Source organism: Octodon degus, unplaced genomic scaffold, assembly GCF_000260255.1.
Source record: "Octodon degus isolate 3935 unplaced genomic scaffold, OctDeg1.0 scaffold00009, whole genome shotgun sequence".
Classification (NCBI taxonomy): domain Eukaryota; kingdom Metazoa; phylum Chordata; class Mammalia; order Rodentia; family Octodontidae; genus Octodon; species Octodon degus.
Genome location: NW_004524585.1, coordinates 27,852,659 through 27,858,746, shown reverse-complemented (window position 1 = coordinate 27,858,746; position 6,088 = coordinate 27,852,659). Strand labels below are relative to the sequence as shown.

The window sequence follows — 6,088 nt, the reverse complement described above, 5'->3', positions numbered from 1 at the left end:
GTCCTCCTGATTCAAACTCTTGATTGTTGGGATTAAGGATGTGATTTGCTACAGCATCCTGAGTGCTGGGATTAAGGGTGGCCACAATACAGCCTTCTGAGAGATGGGATTTAGGGCGGGCACCTCTCCACCCTACTCCCTGCAGCTATTTAAGCATCAGCCCAGGAGACCTGCTCCCTCAGTAGGCTGTGCACCACAGGCCAGAGGCAAGCCTAACCTGGTCACTTCTTCCTTCAAGCTCTGCAGGGCAAGATTCTGACAGTGAAGCTGGCAAGCGATTAAGAGGAAGAAGCAAACTGCTCCAGAATTAGCTGGAAACAGGCAGAAGACCAGTGAGTCGTGGACAGCTAGCTCTTCTCCCCAACTGAACTGCGAGAGCAGCAGCTGAAGCAGAGAGGAGGCGGCAGCAGCAGCAGCGAGCACAACATGTTCCCAGGCGGGCAGGAGAGGTGCTGCAGGTGCGGATCCTGTAGAGCAGGAGAGGACTGTGTCCACTCGCTGGGCCCCTTCCACAGCCCAGACCGTGGAGCCCGCAAGTATTTCCAGCTGGGGAACTGCGTGTATGGAGAAAGCTGCAGATATGAGCATGACAAGCCACTGCAAGAGGAAGCAGCAGCTGCTAGAGCTCGTCCTGCAGAAGCACCCCTGGGGGCCGTCTCCAGTCTACCCTCCCAAGCTGGCCCACTCCAGGACACGACCGGAGGCGAGCAGGAGTGCAGAAGGGCGCCCTTCCCAGCGGCGGGCACAGGGTCCGAGGACTGGCTGCACAGGGCCGACTCCTTCCCCAGGCAGCTCTATGGTGGCCCCGAAGACTGTGCCTGCACAGAGGCCCCAGCGCTGGGCTTGATGCCCCAGGAGCCCAGGAAGCAGGTGTGTGCCTACGTAGCCCTGGGTCGGTGCCTCTACGGGGACTCCTGCAAGCACGTGCACGGCGACACCTGCGACGTGTGTGGGCTGCAGATCCTGCACCCCACGGACATGGCCCAGAGGCGCCAGCACAGACAGTCTTGCCTCCAGGCCATGCAGAAGGAAATGCAGCTGTCCTTCGCTGTGCAGCGCAGCAAGGACTTGGCGTGTGGCATCTGCCTGGAGGTGGTGTACCAGAAGGCCAAGGCCAGCGAGCGCCGCTTCGGCCTCCTCTGCAGCTGCAGCCATGTCTTCTGTCTGCAGTGTGTGCGCAGCTGGAGGAGAGCCACGGGGTTCGAGAGCGGGCTCGTCAAGACCTGCCCCCAGTGCAGGGTCCACTCTCACTTCGTCATCCCCAGCGAGTACTGGCTGGAGGACGGAGAGGAGAAGCAGGCGCTCATCCGCAGATACAAGGACGCCCTGAGCATGAAGGCCTGCAGGTACTTTGGCGAAGGTCGAGGGAGTTGCTCCGTTGGAGCCAACTGCTTCTACAAGCACGCCTATCCGGATGGACACCCAGAGGAGCCACAGCTCCAGGAAGTGGGGACAGCGAGCAGATGTGTCGTCTGCACGGGGAATGGCTTTGGGGATCTCGGAGAGGAAGGAGAAAATCTCAGCTCCTCAGAGGACGACCAGGAAGAGCGCTAAGAGTGGCAGCTGGGCCAGGCGGCTGCAGGTGGCGACCACGAAGATTCAGACTGAGGACCGCTGGGACTTGCTTCACCCAGATCTGAAAATCTTTGGGGATGACTTGAACTGCGGAGCTCTGTGCTTCTCTGAGAGGCCTTAGTAGCCTGGGACAGCAGCTGTAGCCCCACCAGCAGCATTGGTTCTCCATGTCTGGCTCTACTGGGGGATCTCTCCTGTCCTGTGCAGGGCCACCACTTGGGAGGCGTGCTCTGGTCCTGTTCCTGTAAGACTGTGTCCTATTCTCTTTCAAAATGTTACAAAAATAAACCTTCAACTTCCTCTGCAATTTGGCCTCACTGTGTGTATAAATTTTCCATGCTTATTTTGAGTCCCCTGGGTTCAGAACCACAACCCAAGAGGTCGGGGTGAGTGATAAGGGACCTGAGGGGCAAGGAAGTAGCTTCTGTTCCATATGCAGGGTGGTTCCCTGGCTGGGGGAGACCCACAAGCATCTCTGTGCTCACTGGGGGTTCCCAGCATGGTGGGAAGCTGTGAGATGACAATCTCTCATAAAACCTAAGTAATTATTATCAAGTCATAGAATACGGAACAGGAAATGATATGCAACAACATCACTGACCCGGAATGCTAGAGATGAACCTCCATTCCCACACCATATTGCAAAATGCCTGGTTTGGAACCAATATATCTGTATTCCAGAACTTTTATGCTTTCCCTTATCTAGTGTTTTACTTCAAACCAAAATTCAAGTGCACGAGATGTCTCAGGGGTCTTAGTGCCTTCCTGGCAGGAAAAAGGACCCAGGTTCAATCCCCAGTACCTCATCCTTTCCAGCTTCCCACCAGGCATGTGGTGATGGCCACAGAGACCCAGTTTGTTGAGGCATGCCTGGAGTCCCAGCGCTGGGAAGACGGAAAAAGAAGGATCACTGAGAGTCTGCACTGTGTAATGAGACCCTGTACCAAATGCATAAATTATAAAAATAAATACATACATAAAAACAAAAATCATTTCTTTTCCAATCACTACTTTAGACCCCTAATGGCAACAGGTGCAGCAGAAATGACAAGGGTGTCTCCCTGGCTGTCTGTATGACCCTGTGCTCTCTGTAACATTCCCTGGTTCATTTCAGATATTCCTATCTGATCATGGCACTCTTTTTTAGGGACCAGGGCAATAATTTGGAGTTGTTCTGAAATCAGGGCTCCAGGCAGCTACTGCTAATTGAATTGTCTTATCTCTATCCTTGAGATGAAACCTATTTGCCACCTCTGACCCACCGTTAGGGGACAGGAAGATAACCCCCTATTATTTCACGAGACATAAACCACAAAAAGCCAGTAATAAGCACGAGAGCATGAGTTATTGTCCAGTTGGAACACAGCAGTGGAGTCCTGGAATCAAGGAGCTAAGGCAGGAGGATCAAAGGTTTGAGCTGAACTGAGTGTGTCGCGAGGTCCAGTCCAGCCTGAATACAGTGACTTTCAGGTTATTTTGAACTATATAGGGAGACTCATGTTCATAAAATTCTTTTTATTAATATAATTTTGAAATCCTGGTTCTTTTAATGGTGGGAGAAGTAATGAAATGGTACTGTTTTCTTAGCTTTCAATTTATGATCAGTTTTGCCAGCCGTACTGAGCAGGGTGCTGATATTCTGATGTGGCTTATATCTTGGTATTCCCCAAGCATCATGCATTCACAGGTTGTGCTTTTTGCAGCTGGCTGGAACTAGGGTGTGTGGCGCTGTGATCATCGATGTGATGCTGGGATTAAATCCTGATGTGACACTGGGCTTAAGGTTGCCCCGCCCTGGGTGTGATAGGGCCTGCCCTGGGGTGGGCAGCCTGGAGTAGAGGTGAGGTCCATAGCGAGGGCTGCTGCTTGTTGCCTGCCCCTCGCTTCCTTGCTGCTTTGCTATCTGTTCCCCACTACAAACTCCTTCTCCTGTGAGAGCCACCTCACCATGCTGATGCCTTATTAGCTGTTTACAATGTTCCGGTTTGTTTTACATTTTGTTATATATCCTCAAACCTGTTTTATATAGCTTGAGGCGCCAAATTAGCAGTCAGAAAACTTTGGTATTTTCTAGGCTGTCTTTGATGCTATCGTTCTTTCTGAGTCCACTCATTTTAATGCTTTTGTCAACCTGAAATACCTTCCAAAAAGTTATGGTTAACCTTGATTCCTTGTGATCCACTCCATGTAACCCATACAATGAGAGACCACAAAGTGTTTCAACATACCATAATGGCAAAGCTATGACATATATATCACAGTGGGCTGTGTGTTATCAGTGAAAATGCTAAAAAGTTCACGAGCACAAGCATAAGTCCTAATCTATCACATTCAAGTTTAAATAAGTGTCTTCAGTTAATACATTTAGAACAATCAGTATACACATATAATTTAAAAATACGAAGGCAACTGTCTAAAGAACCTAGGAAAGAGTTGAAAGGAACTGTGGCAGGAAGGGCTAGGGTGGGAATGAAATGATATTCACAGAAGAGTGCATCGTTAGTTGTAATTTACCCACTTAGTGGCCTACTAAAGTTCTCCAGATTCATCCACACACTGGCTTGGTGATGAACCGTAGGATCAGCTCTGTCTAGGTGATGGTCACCCAGGTTACCTACAACTCTTGCCTCCCTGCACATCTCTGCAAGGAATGTCCTAAATCCTTCTGGATGGCCTCTCAGCTTCCTTTAGATATGCAACCAGAAGTAGAAAGATGAAATTGTAGAGTACACTTAGAGTTAATCTGCCTAAGTCATGTCAAATGCTGTTCCCTCCACCAGACGTGCAACAGAACATTTATGCCTTTATATCTCAATTTTCATAACTTGTATTTCTACTATCCCCCATTATAATCAGTTAAAATCATAGCTCACTGTTGCTGTCATTTCAATTTCTTAAATTACTCAACAATCTGACCACCATGTCACAGCCTTCTATAAATTTCATCCTCTTCTGTCTTTCTCCTGGTGTGGTACTTTCAAGTTGACTTTAAGAATGAACTTTTGTATTTCTAATATTATGATCCTGTATCTGTGAGATTGGCAAATATTTTTTTCACTTATGATTGGGCTAACTTAATCTATAAAGTCCTACATTGAAAAGAATATTTAATTTAGAGGTTATTTTCTCGTTTCATGCTCTCTACATTCAAGAAATCCTTTTTAGTTGCTTGACACAAAGAGAAACATGTAGCCATTCAAAGGTACACTGCAGGTGCGATAGAGACATGAAAAATCTCAAGAAATGTGATTAGTTTTACGTTTTTAATTTAAATTAATTTTTTTTTTCCACTGAGCCATCTCCCTGGCCCCTGCGATTAGTTTTTAAAAGAAGCAAAATAGGATATATGCCACAATAGAATTTGTACAAACTTTAAAAAAGAATATATATCTACACATGGTAGGGATTTATTTAAATTAAACTTGATGATACAAACATAAAATTTCCAGTGAGGGGAAATAGAAGTAAAGGATAAGAGACAAAAGACCAAAGGAGAAAAGAATAAGAGAGGGAGAGAGGGCCTTCTGTGGCTCAGTGTGCTGCACAGTAGAGGCCTTGCACTAAAAACTAGAATTAGTTTAGTCAATGACAGTACGTATTTGCAGAGCAAGTTCTCCATAGGAATGCACTCTGAAGGCCTCATCAAACTATCACTACATTGGGCCATCCCCTGTGTGTTCAGATATTTATAGTTAAAATGATAATTATAAGTATTTTATTTCACAATAAAAATTATTTCTGTATTTTACGTCATAAAACAGTACAAAATTTATAATTTAAATGAGAAGAACTATTTATTAGCATCAAAATAGAACTTTTGGCAAATGGGGTAATTATGTCTCTATGGCTTGACAGGTGACATGAAGTGGCTCACAGCTTCTTGTTGAGCTTTCTAGTTAGTTTGATATTTTTCCTGTTTCTAAGAACTTTTAAAAATTAAGTTGGATTAGTATTTCTTAGGTCTGTTAAGTTTGAAGCATTGGTAAAATTCCAAAATTACATATTGATGGCCTGAAAAAATATTGTAGACATTATAGTTAGCAAAACAAATGTATCTTTTAAACCAGTTCCAAGTAGCTTCTGTTGTCACAATGGTTTTTAAAGTAAAGTAAAATGTATAGTAACAGTAGTAGGAAGCATGTACTCTCAAAATAAAGGATCCTTTACAAACTCCAACCTGACTAATTTTATACAAAATATAAAAGAAGTTTTATTTTTTTTTCAGATTAAACTGCTGAAAATATCATCATGAATAGAATGATATAAGGCTATTTTGAAGTAGAAAATACCAACTAAATCAAACACTCTAGAAATGCAATTCTCTATTACAGCCATAAAACGAAGAGCATATTTGTTTCTATATTCAACCGTATATAATCCAGCAGTAGGCCTATGATACTATCTGTTCACAGTAAACAAATTAACTAAAAATTAAAGGTAATGTGGTCAAGTTGGAGGTTTTTACAAAATAATTTCCAGTTGACCTCTTAGCATTTTTTTTAAATTTTATTTC

General features: G+C 44.9%; 1 pseudogene; it reads left to right on the top strand.

Annotated features, from left to right (window-relative positions):
- Positions 1 to 426: 426 nt before the first annotated feature.
- On the top strand, positions 427 to 1,696 carry LOC101587880 (annotated as a pseudogene).
- The last annotated feature ends 4,392 nt before the right edge of the window (positions 1,697 to 6,088 follow it).